The sequence below is a fragment of the Mastomys coucha genome, unplaced genomic scaffold (genome assembly GCF_008632895.1).
Source record: "Mastomys coucha isolate ucsf_1 unplaced genomic scaffold, UCSF_Mcou_1 pScaffold16, whole genome shotgun sequence".
In the NCBI taxonomy this organism is placed as follows: domain Eukaryota; kingdom Metazoa; phylum Chordata; class Mammalia; order Rodentia; family Muridae; genus Mastomys; species Mastomys coucha.
Genome location: NW_022196898.1, coordinates 87,458,873 through 87,477,085, shown reverse-complemented (window position 1 = coordinate 87,477,085; position 18,213 = coordinate 87,458,873). Strand labels below are relative to the sequence as shown.

At 38.3% G+C, this 18,213-nt stretch overlaps 1 long non-coding RNA gene across 1 annotated transcript in view; it reads right to left on the bottom strand.

The window, feature by feature from the left end:
* The window catches only part of LOC116093859, a 45,482-nt gene extending 27,539 nt beyond the window's left edge, over positions 1 to 17,943 (bottom strand). Inside the window, exons 1-4 of the long non-coding RNA XR_004119861.1 lie at positions 17,876 to 17,943; positions 13,662 to 13,742; positions 8,741 to 8,868; positions 7,959 to 8,093 (exon numbers count right to left, since the gene is read on the bottom strand). This is a non-coding gene — a long non-coding RNA (uncharacterized LOC116093859). The remainder of the gene's footprint in view (positions 1 to 7,958; positions 8,094 to 8,740; positions 8,869 to 13,661; positions 13,743 to 17,875) is intronic.
* Positions 17,944 to 18,213: the final 270 nt, after the last annotated feature.

Here is an 18,213-nt window from a genome sequence, read left to right as displayed (position 1 = left end):
TCACAGTACCAGAAGGTGAGGTCATCCAAACCTCCATAAGAAAGAAGCATCCAATGAACCACAATAATGCCCGGCTTGGTATGATAACCTCAAGGGGACAATAGTGGAATGTATACCTTGTTGGTAGCCAATAGCTCTCTAAACTGCCTCAAGACCCTTTGAACAGGGGTCAAACAATGCCAGGCCCTGGAAACCTAGTCAACTGCTCTGGGCTAGTGAAGTCATAGATAGATTAGGAGGAGAACCTACAACTACTGCTTATTAAATCAACATAACTCATAACTATATCAGAGACATTTGTCCTTATACTTGCAGACAAGTGAAATTCTCACACTTGATAAAGGAAACTTCTCAGTGCAGCAGATGAAGATCATTATAGAGAACCACAGCTAAATACATACTTATATATCCCAGTCCCAGTGGATGCATCTATAAAACACTTCTACCCCTAAGTCATAGGGAACATTATGGAAGAGAATGTAGAAAGATGGTAAAAGCCAGAGGATCCGAGAGATTTCTGTGAGACTGTGTCTCCTAGTAATGTCAGAAGTTACACATACAATATCTTACCAATATAACTGTGTAAACATGAAATAAAGCAGGACTTGCCAAAGTGGTTTGGGATAGTCAGTGAAGCTCAGGATCATCAGACCTGCACTAAAAACTACAGGAGACTAAAGAGTTCTGAGAACAGGAGAACTAGTCATCTCCATAGAGCAACACACCTAGTACAAGCAATTGGCCCTGGAAACATACGTATGAGTAACTGTATTCAGACTGAGCAGGCTATATTTCAAAATATATACATATTTACATAAGCATACATTCATGAATTAACAATATACTTTTAAAAGGCCATACAATTTTAAGAGATCAGAGAGGGATAAATCAGAGAGCTTAGAGGGAAAAGGGGAAGAGAAGAAATGATGTAGTTACGTCATGACCTAAAACATTAAGAGAAAAAATTATAAATGAAAGAAATAGAAGTGGGGAAAGTAGGGCAGATCACCCAGTATCAGTCCTTAGACTTCACATGCTTACACATCCCTGTGAATGCACTTGAATACACAGAAGTATAATCTATGCATAAGTGTACATGTGCAAACACACACACACACACACACACACACACACACACACACACACACACAATACAATAAGAAGGAAAGTAGAAAGAATACCCAGGCATAATGAGGCCTTGGTTCTAAGAGATTATTAGCAGTACATGAGCATCCACTGCTATTCATGTAATCACTATTTTCATGCCCAGAGCCTGAAGCTTGAAAACAAGATTGTGATGAGAATATATAGCTGTTCCATTTCTCTGTTTTCTCTCTGTGCTTACAGTTTTTCCCAAGAGTTGCTAGCTTAGTTAGGAGAAATAAAAACACTTCCACTTTAGCATCTCAAGAACAGCAGTCATTCGATTCGAACTCCAGGTAGACTGCTAATCCACACAACAGTAACCATGGAAATGAGTGCCCTAGAAACCAGTTAGTGATCCATTGTATGCTACTGCATGCATGTCTATCAAAAAGCAATTTACATATGTATCACTCTATTAGGAGACTTTTGCTATAAAATTAAGTGCACTGTTTATGGACAATTTGAACTAAGTAGCTGGTAAGCAATTCAAATATAAAGTTCATGATAAATCAATACTCATGATGTAATAAGAATACGAACTTTAGGTATGTGTTTAAGAGAAGCATCTAAGCTTTATTAACAAGAACATTCACTTAGTCTTGCCTATTAGCTTTATTGCTACATCGATTGGGAAACTATAATAACAACTTTTTGAGATCTTATAATCAAATAAAATGTAATGATAAATGGATTACATAACATGCAGATGGAATGGGTATTGACAATATTTTAAGGACTGCAGCAAATGCATGTAATCAATAAATGGACAGTATCTAATGTTAAGGGAATATTATGGAAATATATATACTATCTCTAGAGCATACAGAGCACAGGAAGATGCAGATGCTGTTAGATGAGTAATGATTTAGATAGTAAACATAGTTAATGTTAAAAGATTCTAATACACAAATACAATCTCAGCAATCTGTAGGGTTGTTTAAAAATTGTAGTCCAAGTAAAGAAGTTGAAATCAATTTAATTATCTGAGTAGGAAATAAAAAACATGCACTAACAAACAGGTAAAATGTGTTAAGACAACTGTAGTGGCTATTCCAAGTTGTTAACTTGACTATATCTGGAATGAACTATCCAGAATTGGAAGACTCACCCGTTGTCCTAATCTGAAGGTTGGGAGATACAAGTTTCTGACCTGGATCTTGGCATGGAGATCTTGAATCAGAGTGACTATGAATCACAGAAGATTAAGACAGGGAGATCTCTGAGTTCAAGGTCATCCAGGATTAAAGGAGTGGTGGCACACAGCTTTAATCTGGGCCACACCTTCTGCTGGAGACCTACATAAAGACATTGGAAGAAGGAAGTTTTACTCTCTCTCTTCTTTGCCTGCTTGCCTTGTGGGACTGAGCAACTGCTAGATCCTTGGACTTCTGTTCACGGCTGATGCTTACCATTGTTGGGAGTTAGATTACAGACTGTAATTCATCAACAAATTCCCTTACTATATAGAGACTACTCATAAGTTTTGAGACTCCAGAGAACCCTGACTAATATAACAATCTTTTTTTGAAAAGTCTATCTGCAGATGTCTGATATAATCAAAATTATCTACATTTAAACTCTTACACTAAAATTGTATTCTATTATAATATTAATTTTAATTTTTACCTTATTTTTTAATATTATAATACTATTATATTATTTTTCCTTTCCTTTTCCTTTTCCTTTTTCTAAATCCTCCCATAATCTACTAATTCTTTCAATTTTTCTAAATTGTGTGTGTGTGTGTGTGTGTGTGTGTGTGTGTGTGTTTGTATGTGTAATAACAAAAGGGAAAAGAAAAAGGCAAAATAATGTGGCTGCCTAGATATGATGACTGGAAGAGTGAGGATACCAATAGACATGCTAAATTAAATAAGGAAAGTCCCAAGAGGCCTCAAGCCTAAAGAGAACTATCAACAACTAAGAACTACTGAAAGGAGAGGAAATAGTTTTCTCCAGGTAAAAGTGCACCACAGGTATCCAATACAAAATACAGCTCTGAAAATACACAATACAAACAATATGATATGGATTAAATAAGTTTTTATTTTTAAGACTTATTTTACTTTTAATTTATTTGCATGTGCTGCATCTGTGCATGTGTGTGGGCACTGCAGCGGCTAGACAAGTCTATCAGGATCTTTGTAGGCATAGTTCCAAGGCTGGTGTGAGCCTCCTCATGTGGTGCTATGACTCAAACTCCAGCCCTCTGCAAACCCAGCAAGTGTTCTCACTGCTGAGCTAGATTCCAGCTTCTTAGCTTTTAAATTTGGATTTGTATCTTATCGTGAATTTACAAGATAAAATGTATATTTCTGGGAGGCAATGCTATTTTAAGACTCTGTCCTTGTGGTGTAGCTCAGTGTGGAGCTCTTGCCTAGACACGTGTATAAATGTGGAATGATTAAACCAAATTAATTAGAAAATCTATCACTGAAATGTTTAGCATTTTTTTGTAGTGAGAGCATCTGAAATGTATATTTTTAGTAACTTAAAATATAGACTAAAATATCATTAACTGTACCATTCTCTGCAATGTATCTCAAAAGTACATTCCTTCTCTCTAGCCTAATTTTGCCTCATTTAACCAGCATACTTCCGTAGAGTCATTCTCACTCCTCCTATGCTGATGGTGGACACTCTTCTGCTATTACTTCAGTGGATTCAGTTTGTGAGTTCTGTAAGATGCACATGGGATTGAATGGGATTTAGCACAAAGCCTTCTAGATCCATTATGTCCACAAGAAACAAACAAATCTTTTTTAAAGGATTTTTATATCTGAATAAGGACTAGGGCTATAGCTCAATGGTTAGCATTCCTGCCGTGTTCACCAATCCTGTGCTGGAATCCTACCTCTCTGTAAAGCCTACATGGTGTAGCAAGCCTGAAATCTCAGCCCTTGAGAAGTAAATACAGAAGGATCAAAAGGTCAACACAGTCCCTCAGACGTGTTTGCAGGAGTGATATTCCTAAATACTGTGGTAGGATAATATTTAGCTTGTTGACCAAACGCTATACTTCCATTAGAGTTGTAATTTATATTTCTGCCTGTAGTGATCCAGGTTCCTTTCATTTCCCTGTCATCTTTTCTAATTCTTTTTAAATATTTACAAATTGTACATAGCTTTCAAACTTTTATTCTTATCTCAGGATATTCAGCAAACATGGAAGGAGGTAATGCAGAGGAGAGGGGGTAAATTGAAATAAATTTCAAATTGTCAGAATAATAAAATTTAGTGATTCATACAAGAGATGAAATGGGCTACCAACTATGGAATACCTAACTCCCAACCTGGGCAAGCCACTAACCTGCATGTTTTCTTACATACAGTTTCTAGTCTATGCATAAGGAATCATAGCTGACTTGGTTCTACTCCTTTTAATCTTTTTAACCAAGCCCTTTGTAAAGTGACTCAAATCTCTAACACTGTATATCTAGCTGGAAGCAAAGAGCTTTGGTTTTTGTTTTGGTTTTTTTTTTCCACAATCATAAAATACATGAAAGGCATAAACTCCAGTGAGGTTTAGAGCAAATGCCACTGAGAAGGCAAGACTCAAAGGTGGAAGATGCTGGGGATGGAGAACATAACCTGAGGGGAATACAAATTGTCCAAGGTCCTCTAGAGAATGTAAGGAAAGTGGGTTGGCCCAGTGGGGAGGAAAGTCAGCCAGTCGATCCGTTATTCCCGCTCACTTTCAGGTGCACATTAAAAGTTAGCACAGAACACCTCTGCCTTCGGGGAAAGCATGCAGCTTTTATTTTTCTTAAATTCATGCTTCAAGCTGCTGCGCTATGCTTGATTTAAAGCACGGGAGATGTTTTCATCAGAGTCTTCTCTTGTGCAAGGGGCTTCATGAGTGAAGAAAAACAGCTCTTCCCATGGCTCCTTTATGTGCTTTCTCAAATAGAAAATAGAGATTACTGGATAGGACTGAGTGGTAAAGGAGATAGTATAAAGAATACTACTGTTTGCTTTGTGCCTCCACAGGATAACCATTTCATTAAATAGTCTTTCTATTTAATTATGGCTTTCCAGCTTCAATTCCTGGAGGAATTTTGGAAGGAGAGGAATGCAAAGATAAGACTGTAGGGAATATAACCCACCAGATGACTGGCCAGACCAAAGCAAGGGAGGTATAATCTAATTTACATCAGGATAACCAGAGCTCCTATGCCTTGCCAAGGAAATACGGCCAATACCCAGGTTGAGCAGGTGCTGGCCATGAGGCTGGGGAAGAATGCAGTAGACAGAAGCTCCAACTTTCCATTATGTTCCTCTGGGTCTTCGACTTTCCTATGTTATTTCCCTTAAATCAGAAAAATGAAGGTTTCAGTGTCACCAATAACATTAATCAAATTGTCAGCAGGATCTGCCCTTGATATAAATAGGAACATGAAGACCTGCTTCAAATTCAAGCTCTAGCTTCTAGACTGCTCAAACCCACACAGTCTTTGCATGCTATGTCTCTTCCTCTTTGAACCTCACATTGGTCTATTGACCAAAAATTTCACCCTCTACTTGAACCCAAATATAATACCCCTGTTTTAAACTTTCTGAATTTATCATCATAATTATAGTCTGACATCAAATGTTTATGCTGCCATGCCATGTCTGTGGCAGAAATTTAATGTTGATTTTCTTGACCTTAAACTGTCTACAGGAGTCTAGGGAGTTTGGAAAATATTGTGTGTATGCTGTGATAAAGAGCACTAATAGGGAATCAGAATAATGGAGAATTTAGCATTTAGCATTTAGTGATATACTATGTGAGGAAAAGAGACATATGGAGAGGGGGGAGGCAGAGAGAAAGAGAGAGACCGAGAGAGAAACAGAGAAAAATATTAAAAAGAAAAGTGGCAATGTTTTCTTCAACTGATTTGAACTGTGAATTGCTTTTGTTACTTGATTAAGAGAAATTCCCAACACTGATTCACAGACTCTAGGCATGTTGCTACGAAGTGCAGCTCTTGGGCACATAGGAATTCAAACATCACACCAAAAAAATCATTTTCACTATAGACTTTCATGTGAGTTGCTTACAAATTTGTATGTATACCATTGATCATCCCAGTGTTGTTTTAAGGGAGTTAGAGAAATGACTCAGATTTCAGGAGTGCTGACCATAGTTTCAAGAACCCAAATTCACTTCCCAACACTTAAACCATGAGGGGGCACATCATCCTACAACTTTAACTTTAGAGATTCAACACTTTCTTCTTGTCTTGTGCCTACCTGCATGTAAGGGCATATATATATACATATATATATATATATATATGTATATATATATACACACATATATATATTACATATATATGTGTGTATATATATATACATATATATAAACACATACATATCCATATATCCATATGCATATGTATATATGTACATAGAAACATAATTTAAAATATGATACACCTTTAAGATCTCATGACTTTTATGTGGTTATTTTATCAACTTCAGTAAGTGAGACACCTCACTTTCTACCAAAAGAACATCATTACCTCTAGTTTAAACATAAAATTGAAGACAGAATCTATAGGCTCCAATATCTGCTTCATTCAGACTTATTAAATAGGAACTATTAGAAAAATGTTACTAGAAATTTCCCAGCAATGATGTAAAAAACTGACTTCCCTCTTAAAATCAGTTGGCTGAAAGAAGCAGGTATAGAACAGACATGCTTTGGGTATTTTAATCTGTACATTGAGTTCTTGACATCTCATCTCCAGGACTTATTAGCATAAAACATGGGCAGGAAGCATCTGCGATAAATCTTGCAGCTTAGGAAATGTAATGCTGTACTGACATATTCACACTGACAACAGAAAATGAAGTCTGTCTTTCTTAATGGTGACAACAGAAACAAGAAAAATGTATAACATTGTATCTCACTTAATGAATCTAAATAAAATATTTACAAATTACAGCATTCCAAAAGCTTGATGATGTGCAGTACTCATAATCAATTTATGGTTTTAAATTCATATCATAACAAACTCAGGATCAAATATCTAATTTTGACTAAATATACACTAAAATTTGATAAAGAAAAATTATTTCTAAAATACAATGTAAAGTAATATGCAATTAAGATTAACAGTATTCTATTATCAATACATTGTAGACTATAAAGAAATCTTAAGATTTTAAAAGATAGATCTTATTTAGTCTCTGGTATTTTTTTAATTTATTTATTATTATATGTAAGTACACTCTAGCTATCTTCAAACACACTAGAAGAGAGCATCAAATCTCATTATGGATGGTTGTGAGCCGCCATGTGGTTGCTGGGAATTGAACTCAGGACCTTTGGAAGAACAGTCAATGCTCTTAACCACTGAGCCATCTCTCCAGCCCAGTATTTTTTATTTAACTTAGAGACAGATCTAAAAGCTTCTACTTATCAAATATGATTTCTCTAAATACCCCTAATTTCTCATTTTCTCTGTCATTTTTGTTTTCCTTTGGGTGGGAGCAAAATTTTCCTGGGAGACATAACATAAACATGTCTACACTGCCAGGAAAGGAACCCATCATAATAACCACTGCGCTGCAGTTTGACTTGGTTAACCAATATATATATATATTTTTATTGGAGTTGTAACAGGAGTCTAGGTGAGATGTAATTACAGAAGCGTAAATGACCCAAAGCAACTGCATCTGGGAAAAATTAACTGCAACACGGATAGTTAGTGACTCAGAAATCCTGCTTTCTTGAAGCTGTTTGCATAACTGCAAGCAGCTTGATGAGTCCAGAGAATCTCTCACAAAGAGGCTGGCCCGAGTCTCTGGTCTTTATCGCTTACTCTTTCTATAAAGCTGGTAAGGACCTTGGAGAATATTTCAAGGTTCTGCTTTCCCGACAATCTATTGCTTACTTCCTGTCTCTCCTAAGCTTCCTTCATCCTCTCAGAAGGAATCTTTAAATTCTGAGGGAAACCCTGTAAAACAAGAAGGTAGGTTTTTGTATTAGATATTTTCTTTATTTACATTTCAAATGTTATTCCCCCGTTCCCGGTTTCCCTCCCTCCCTGAAACACCCTATCACATCCTCCCTCCCTGTGCTTCTATGAGGGTGTTCCTCCACCCACCCACCCACCCACTCTCACCTCCCCTCCCTCGATTTCCCCGCCTTCATGCGACCAAGGACCTCTCCTCCCATTGATGTCTGACAAGGCCATCCTCTGCTACATATGCAGCTGGAGCCCTGTGTACTCCTTTGTTGATGGCTTAGTCCCTGGGAGTTCTGGGGGGTCTGGTTGGTTGATATTATTGTTCTTCTTATGGGGTTGCAAACCCCTTCAACTCCTTCAGTCCTTTCTCTAACTCCTCTATTGGGGACCCCGTGCTCAGTCCAATGGTTGGCTGCGAACAAACGCCTCTCTATTTGTCAAGCTTTGACAATGACTCACAGGAGACAGCCATATCAGGCTCCTTCCAGCACGCACTTCTTGGCATCCACAATAGTGTCTGGGTTTGGTAACTCTATGTGGAATGGATCACCAGGTGAGACAGTGTCTGGGTGGCCGAAAGTATTCTTTATATTCACTAGAACTGGAAGTAAGGGAGTATATGCTGGTTCTACTACCTGTCCCAGTGGAAAGAGGGATCGATCCTCAGGCATGTACCTTCACCATTTTCTAAGGCAGGGTGATGATGTAATTCATATTTAATGTCAAAATACTGGGATCATTTGAAATTGATGGAATGCAACATCTAGAATTAATAAAAACAAATACTAAGTGGTACATTTTTGTTATGCTCATTATTTTAAATAACAATACCAAAACACAAGAAGATAAAGTAGAAGCACAGAAAGTCTCATAGAACTTCAAGCCATTCAAGGCCCCTAGCCTCTACTGAGAGAGGCTAAACATAGAAAGGTAAAGGGCAAGTGTGGCTATGGGTGTTAATTTACGTCTCAACTTAACTAGGCCGTGATTTGGACTCTGGGGCGTTTTTTATTTACTGTAGAAGGTGTTTTTTTTTTTTTTTTTTTTTTTAAGACAGAGTTAGCACCTATAAGTGGTTGGCTGCAGGCACTTATCCCCTAAAAAAATCTATAAGTCAACATTCTTTAAAAAAAATGAGTAGAGCTGAATGAAAAACAATGAACCATGCTTTTATTCCTCTCATTGAATTTCTGCTTAAATATCTCACTTTTGGACTCAAAATGAAATAGTCACTACTATGTGAACCTTCAACATGCCAGCTTGCCCTCCCAATTTAAGGCTTACTACCTAGAGGAATTTTAGAATAACATCAGCCAATTTCTTTCTTTCTTTCTTTCTTTTTTTCAAGACAGGGTTTCTCTATGTAGCCCTGGCTGTCCTGGAACTCACTCTGTAGACCAGACTGGCCTCAAACTCAGAAATCCACCTGCCTCTGTCTCCCAAGTGCTGGGATTAAAGGCGTGTGCCACCACTGCCCGGCCAGCCAATTTCTTAAAATCAATGTCTACCTACCTTTGTGCTGTCTTTCATCTATGTATCCACCTGATATCTGTCCCCTGAATCCATTTTAGAAAGATCATTGTTTCCTTGAAAACTGACGTTATGCCTATACAGGCAACACCATATCATGCCTGGCAAGATTACAGTTATTTGATCCTTCTGAATATTTTTCTCCACCTCCTAGGGTCTAGTCATTTGTATATTACTTGATACCCACTTGAGATAATTGTATATTTGACCAGAAATAAACCTTGATTCAGACAGAGCATGGATCTGATAGTCCCTCTTTAACTATAATTGTCTTCTGTCATTCTTCTTACAAATGAAGAGAAATATGACATTGGAGAAAAAAAAGACATGAATAAGACAATCATGAAATATAAAGCAAAGAAAACCACACTTTGGAGTAGAAAGACCAAGAGAAACTAAGATCTTCAAACTGAAATCGATGATAACCTGATTCAGTTGCTAAGGATTTCATGAAGTAGATCAATAGAGTTAGACTAAATTCCTAATCCCTTTTCATCTTCCTTCAACTTCATTATCTTCTTCTTCAAGTTTAACTGAGTGACTTATTCACAAAAGCTATGAGAAATACAGGCAGCTGGTTTCTTCCTGATAAAATCAGCTATCAGTTGTCTTTCCTTTGATGTCTTCTCTGTGTAATCTTAAACAATGGAGACAGATGAGATCAATGCCTTTGCTTTTCACCCTGTGACACTGCAGGAATCATATCATCACTTTCCTGATAGAATGTAATGCATTTCTCACAAAGAATTCAGAGTAGGTCAAAATATAGGTTTTGATTTCTATGGATTGTTTTCTTGAGGAACATAAGAATAAAGGATCACAAATTAAACTATAAAGATCCTCACATCTGTAAAAATTATTCACTACCTGAAAATAACTTAAACTAATTCTTGTGGTAAATTTGTTAAGTAAAACTTGAAGTGATTTGTCATTAAATGTAGTAGTATTTTAAAGAAGAGTTTGATGTGAGGTATACCAGTAAATATATTTAAGCCAAGCTTTTGGGTCATTCCCCATCTTAGCCAGGAAAAAGAGAACCTTTCACATCTGCACTGTGAGAGCTCAGTAGTGCTCATTGAGTAAGTATAAGGTCATACCCCGTGACTGTGGAGGTTCAGGTTTATGAGATCCAAAGTCAATACCCCAAGCAATTACTTGGCTTATCTGTTGCTTCAGTTTAATCAAGAAACTGTTTGTATAGTCTAGTCTACCTGACAGTCACCTAGACTTCCACTAAATAGAAATTTGGGTCAAGAATAATCTTTTCTGTCCCCGACACAGGCTTGCTTTTATCACAAAAGTTCAGAAAAACTTGACTCTTCCTTAGAAAAATGTTATATCTCAGGAATGGTATTAAAAATGTGTTCTCATAGTTATACTATGCAAACCCAATACATAACAGAACCAAATATTGTAATTATTTATTTTACTAATCAACGACACAAGCATCATAATGAACTGACCATACAAAAGTAAAAATTGAATGACTTTAGGTAGATCCTTTGATACTTCAGACATATGTGACAAAACATCCAATGAGCCAACCAGTCTTGCCTATCATTACATAGCATTTGCTATGAAGTTTGAACTATAACTCAATGCTAGAGCACTTTACTTGCATGTTAAATTCCCTGGGGTTGATCCCCAATACTGCCAAGTGTAATTAGTAGTAATAATATTAGTTCATCTGACATCATATATATTTAAATGATGAGCATATATAAATCTCTTTAAAATGAGTCATAAATGCTTCTCCAATTTATATGTCAAATCTCCTCAGTAGCTGTGATAGTTTGGCTGAAAATGGCTCCCATGAACTCATAGGTTTGAATACTTAGTCCCTAGCTTATAGAACTCTTGAGGAAGGATTAAGGGTGTGGCCTTTTGGGAGGAGGTGTGTCACTAGGGGTAGGCTTTCATGTTTCAAAAGCTCTCAGTCCCATCTCTGCACTCTCTGTTTGCTCTTTGAGTGACATTACTTTTCAGTTTTTGTTATTTCTGTCTTATACCTGCTACCTCCACTCCAAAATCATGGATCCCTAGAACCAAATCATAGCCCTGATTAAACACTTTCTTCTATCAGTTTGTTTTGTTTTATTTAAGATGGTCTACCACAGCAATAGCAACTAAGATAGAAACAATGTTTACATTTTATTAAAAAGGTAGTTCTAAAAAGGTTCCTGAATTCATATCCTTCATATTTTTCATTAAAAAATCCCAATATCTATTGGGTGGTTGTATCTGCACTTAAATAATTACACAGCACAATACTACTGAATAATAACGTTTCCTTTATCAACAAATATTTGGCTATTTATTTCCTCAGCATACGGCAGTACAGAACTGACTGTAGTCAATTGACTGCATAATTTGAATCTATTAGAAATATTCTTATCATTCCTGAGTATAGTGTAAATATCAAAATCTCATCTCAGTTGTAGTGTTTTATGTGTAATTGAAGGGTAATTGTGTGTCCAACTCGGCTACACAGCCCTGTCCAGTGTAACTGTGCTTAGCTCAGAGGACTGCCGTTTACTCTTCACAAAAAGCATCAACTATTAGGAAAGGGACCTAGAGGATTGCTTATGTATTATCCTTTTGTTTTTAGTCTTTGAAATTACAATATAATTATATCATTTTCTTTTACCCTCCTCCCTCCAAACCATCCCATGTTCAACCCTCCCCCTCCTCTAGCAGATTCATGGTCTCGAGTTCTATTCCTAAATATACAATTACCACCAGCAAAAATGCAGGAACAAATGATAAAGCAGTATCCAGCCCCCAATGATACACTACAACACAACCTAATGCCCAGGGATCAGAGCAGACAAGGAGGTGACAATAGGAAAGGAGTCAGAGACAATGCAAGTTGGTTGTGAAACTGCATCTCCTAGAAATGTCATGAAGTTACATCATATTTCTGTGGCCAGGGTCAACCATTGACAAAAGGAATCATCATCATCTGTAGAGGTTAATTATAGGACATGCCTTTGAGAATTACCTAAAAGGTAGTGAGAAGGGCGACAGAGCGGTGGCATCCTAAAGGTTGTCACTCTGCCTGTTTTGTTGTGTTTTATTTTTAAACTTTTTTTATTAGATATTTTCTATATTTATATTTCAAATGTTATTCCCTTTCCTGGTTTCTCCTCTGAAACCCCCCATATGCCATCCTCCCTCCCCCTGCTCACTAACCCACCCACTCCTGCTTCCCTGTCCTGGCATTCCCCTACACTGAAGCATAGAGCCTTCACAGGACCAAGGGCCTCTTCTCCTATTGATGTCTGACAAGGCCATCCTCTGCTACATGTGCAGCTGGAGCCATGGGTCCCTCCATGTGTACTCTTTGTTTGGTGGTTTAGTCCCTGGAAGCTCTAGGGGTACAGTTAGTTCATATTGTTGTTCCTCCTGTGGGGCTGCAGGCCCCTTCAGCTTCTTCAGTCTGTTCTCTAGCTCCTTCATTGGGGACCCTGTACTCAGTCCAATGGATGGCTGTAAGTATCCATCTCTGTATTTGTTAGGCACTGGCAGAGCCTCTCAGGAGACAACTATATTGAGCTTCTCTCAGCAAGTACTTCTTGGCATCCACAATAGTGTTTATCTTTGTGCTCCACTTTGCACTTTTGGGAGTTCCAACACTGTTTGGGGATTCTCAAGCTGCTTTGAAACAGCTCACAGGATCATGAATAAGGCAAAAGACGGGAGCTCACACACTACGGACAATGATTCCTAAACTAAGATATAGGAAAGTAGAGATCTCTGAACCCAATTCCATCCTTTCCTAGTCAGGAGACATTTCATCTCCCACTTTCTGTGCCTCAGTCCCTAAGCTCTGTGATCCTCACATGTGTCACTGTGCTGCTCTACTGTACTCTTCACAGTCTCACTGTCCCTTGCTTAGTGCCTGTCTCTCCCTAGTTTGAAATGGCAGAAGCTTCACTAGGTTTGGCTTGTTTACTGTGGATCTCAGGGCCTGGCATACAATAGAAACTCCAGAACTCCTTTAGAATGAATTAAAAGATTACCTACCGTGGCTGCACCATCGCTATGTCTATAAAGGTCTTCCATGGTCATTTAGAAAATGAAGTCATCTTGATATAATAGGATGTTCTGTGACACATAAACAGAGGCCGAAGCCATATTTCTTAATTAGTAAGAGATGTATAATGTTCTGGAAATGAAGGAGGAATGTAGCTTCAACCAGGGCTCATGAATTTATCTGATTGTCTATTATATAAGAGCTGACAGTGCTTCTGAGAGACTAGAGAGAAAGGGACAAGAAGACTAACCTACTGCACAGTGTCATCTCTCTTCAGATATTCCCTTCTTTTTATCTTTTTTAGGTGTGTGTCACATGGCATAAATTGTCCCGAAGTTCCCCAATCTACAAAAAATAACCCTCCTTCATGCTGCATCAAAGGACTACTGTTCTCTGTATTTGGAAACTTCCTTAGAAATGCCTCTATAGGATGGTGGAAGGAGGCTGCTCTCATACACAGTCAATGGTGTTTTTGGAATCTTTGACACTCACTGTTGTCTTTTGGCTTTAAATGTGTAATATGTGGTTCACTCTTTGTAGTTAATAGTTTGGAGTCAAGACAGCATTGTCTAGCAAAGAGCAACTTAGAACATTTCCAGTTTAATTCATAAGTAATGTGAATGGAATGTTAATAGAAACCTTGGAGGAGAGAGAAAGGTCACAAAATATTTTCAGATGCTGTAGAGATAATATCTTGTGTATGGATGCATCATTTGTCAGTTAAAAGCCTAGGTCCTATGCTCTAAGCAGGAAATAGAAGGTGGGCTTTCTAGGAGGCAGAATGAATTTTGTGATAGATCCCAGGTTTGGGATGGTCCACCTGGGGAAGATGTGATGAGACAGCCTGAGCACAGCAAACCAGCCATATGGTAGAATGTAAGTTAAAATAAATGGGTTATTCTAGTAAGGATCTAGTCAGAGAAGAGCCTAGCTATATGGCCAAGGAATCTGCAAATATAATTTGAGTCTGAGTCTTATTTCTGGGAGCATGGCATTGGGAGGAAGAAATGACCTTAACTTTACAACATACAGCTTCTCAGAGGAAGAGGCAGCTGAGTTGAAATCTGCAGGGTGAACAGCAGAACAGGACAGGACCCAGATAGTATCCAAATATGCATAATGGTTTATGAGGCACAATGAGTTACACCATTAACTAGATCCTACTAAGAACAGCAGGTCAGAACTGGCAGAAAGTACACAGAGAACTAGAGAAAACTCAAAGCCAGATCAAGAGGGCCTTGAAAAGTGGGCCAGGAGATTGCAATCCTTCCCGGAAGCATGAAAACTATTAAAGTTCTTAAATCAGGAAGCAAGAGTATCACTTTGACACTTCAGAACCACAGATGAGTCTGAATGTAGATAATGAAAAGGGATCACAGAGTTGGAGACTGAGATAGACAAGTTTAGATGCTGCTGGAAATTTGTCTTAACACCCAGGACAGGTGAGGGTGGTTGAAATGGAGGGGGAAATGGCAAACTCTGAGAAGCAAGAGTGTCAATTTCAAGCACTATTAAGGCTCATGGATTGATAGTAGTTGAGGAGTAGAACAGCTGTGAGATTCTTGTTTAGGCCTCTGTGAGAGTAAAATGTTTCTGGCTTGCTGCAGAATTCTGTGCCCTGAATGAGTATAGCCAATGCCAAGTGAATGCCTAGGCAACATGTGCTTTCAACTACAGCAATATATGACACAGAAGAGATGCTCACAGAAGCTACACAGTGTCAAGCAGAAAGCTCTGCATGTCTCAGGCCTACTGATAGCTCCAGTCATGCTACACACTAGAAGGTTTTGGTGGGGTTATCAGAAGTCTTTTGTACAATCACACATACACATAAAACAAACAAGCAAACAAACGAACGAACAAAAACACCATGAAGCCCACATCTGTAGCTTCTCCTTTTGTCTGACAGTCTGTTTATGAACTCAGATGCGCTTCCTTTAGCAGAGCTCCCCGAGAACCCTCTTAAGCAATTGCTTTTGTGATGCTTCTCTTTTAAAAAGATCAAGTTTACCACTGAGATGTCGGTCATCATCACCACTGTCAGACTTTGTCTTACCCTCTTCCTTGTACAATTTTTAATCCCCACTAAGAGTCACGTGTTGAAATACCACCTTTCAAATTCCGGGTGTAAAAAGGTGAGGAAGTGGTTGGATAAAAAGAAGAGCTGTCAGAAATTTGAAGTGAGACCAGTACTATTACAAAACAGGTTCAAGGGAGATTGCTTACCTCAAGTGTGATGTGCTATTTCTAACGATGGCATGAAAATATCTTCCAAGAGTTACTGTATTGAACCCTAACCTTTATTAGTAAGTATTAAGAAAAAAAAAAGAATCTTAATCTAACTACGATACTAAGAAGTGGGGGCTTTGGATATTATTAAAGTTAGACAAGATCATCAAACAGAATCATTCCAGATTAAATAAAATGCTAGTGATTTTCTAAGAAGAGATAAATCTGAGACACACATTCACACACATGTCCTCTGTCTCTAATATGCTTAATATGAATATCTGGGATGCTCAATTTACTAAAGAAAAAGTTAATTTTAGGTTTGACTTTGAGGTTTACAGTTGGCTGTGTTTCCTCGATCCTTTGGCAGCATAACACAACAGAAATTCATGGCCAAGAAAACTTTTCCCATGGCAAGAAAATTCTGAACGATCAAGAAACTGTGGTCCCACTATCATCACAACTCAAGGCAGACACCCATTCATCCAAAGACTTTCCATGAGGGCATAGAAACCACGTGTGAAGGCGTGAGACTTTGGACAACATTCATCATGGATATAGGGCTTCCTGGGCTAACTAGAAGACCATGATGAATGAATCCTTTAAACAAGAAGCAGAGCTATGAGGTTAGGTATATCTCTTTTCTCTACAGTTATCCACCAGCCCTTTCTCTTCTTTCTATGTTTATTGCTGTTGTTTTTGTGTTTTGTCTTATTTTTTCTACAAATCCCTGTTACACACCTTTGGGCAGGGCAATTAGAAACCCGTGCTCATAGGCCGCACTCAAGTCCCAGGCTGGTGACCTGCACGCTGCTGGTCTGCCTGCCCCTAGGATGACTCAGTGCTGACAGTAAATGTCTCTATGCATATTCTGAGACACCTTGTTTGCCTATTACTCAGTATTTTTTTAACCACAGGTTCAACCAACCTAGCCATAGTGTCATCAAATAGATTCCCCATCCGTCCATTTTCACCACTTTGTCCCACAGCATGTTGGCTCAGTTACCATCATTTCATCATTCATTGCAATGCTAGCTCCTGTAGCTCATAAGCAATTGACATTGATTTGCTGTGTATACAGAAGTCGTCATCTTTTAGACTAAACACTGCAGTTCGTTAGTGCTCTCTTCAAGCTCCTCCATGCTATCCTTTATCGGCCAGCAACAGGATTATTTGCACTCACTTGGTTTTTCACACTGGGAATGGAACACATAGCCTAGAAGTCCCTGCAACATTTGTTAATCAATATGTAATGTTCTGACCCTGGGTTTCACCCTTGAAACGATGGCCATTCCTCTCTTCTTCTCACCCTCCTTTCTACTTTACTTCCTTCCCAAGGCTGTCTCAGGATCTTAAAGTTATTTGTCTTCATAGCATACTAAAGACTTTAATTTAATCAGTTAGAGATACATACACACATGCATACACAAAAACACAGAGAGAAAGCAAGCGAGCGAAAGAGAGAGAAAGAGACAGAGGCAGAGAGAGAGAGAGAGAGAGAGAGAGAGAGAGAGAGAGAGCATACCTAGGGAGGTCAGCTGAACAAGTCCTCCTTGTGCAAACTAAACCATTAAGGGAAGATTATGAGTCTGTCACTGCAGAGGTATGAAGCTGTCACCTTCAGTGGCACTTTTCTTATCTCTCAGGGAAGCTATAGTCCTGGTTTAAAGGCCCTGGGGCTAATTAATCAAGTCCCTCCAAACTAGACGTTCTAACTTGAAGTCAACTGATTAGTGAATGTTATTTTGCCTGCACAATTTCTTCAAATGATGTCCCACATCACTGATTGATTAAATAACTGGAACTTACATCCCAGCTAAAATGACATGCCAAACATCATTACTGTCACCTATTCACAAATGGCTTGCATATCATCACAGCCACATTAAGACCCTGTCAGTCTCCTCATGCTTCATTTCCTTAACTGGCATCATTTCATTCATAGTGTATGTCACAACTGAAATTATGAACTGACCTTAATAACACCACTCCTCTCCCCTGAAAAGAATCTTTTCTCCTTCATGAATGTAGTCATTCAAGATCCTTAGAAAATAGATCAAAATATAAATGAACTACTGAAATGACTTCCATAAGTGTGCTATGAGGAGGTCTTTAGTTTAGAATATAGTTACCTATTCAGAACTATGTTCTTAGTGGTTGACAGAAAGTTCCATCAGACCTTTTACTAAGGACTTGGTAGGAAGGGAGTTAGAGAAAACCATTGTGCGATGTCAAAGTATAAAAGAAGGATGGGTCAGCATCAGCTGGTTTCACTACATAGCTGCACTGGGCTAACCTGAGCTGTATTTGTCA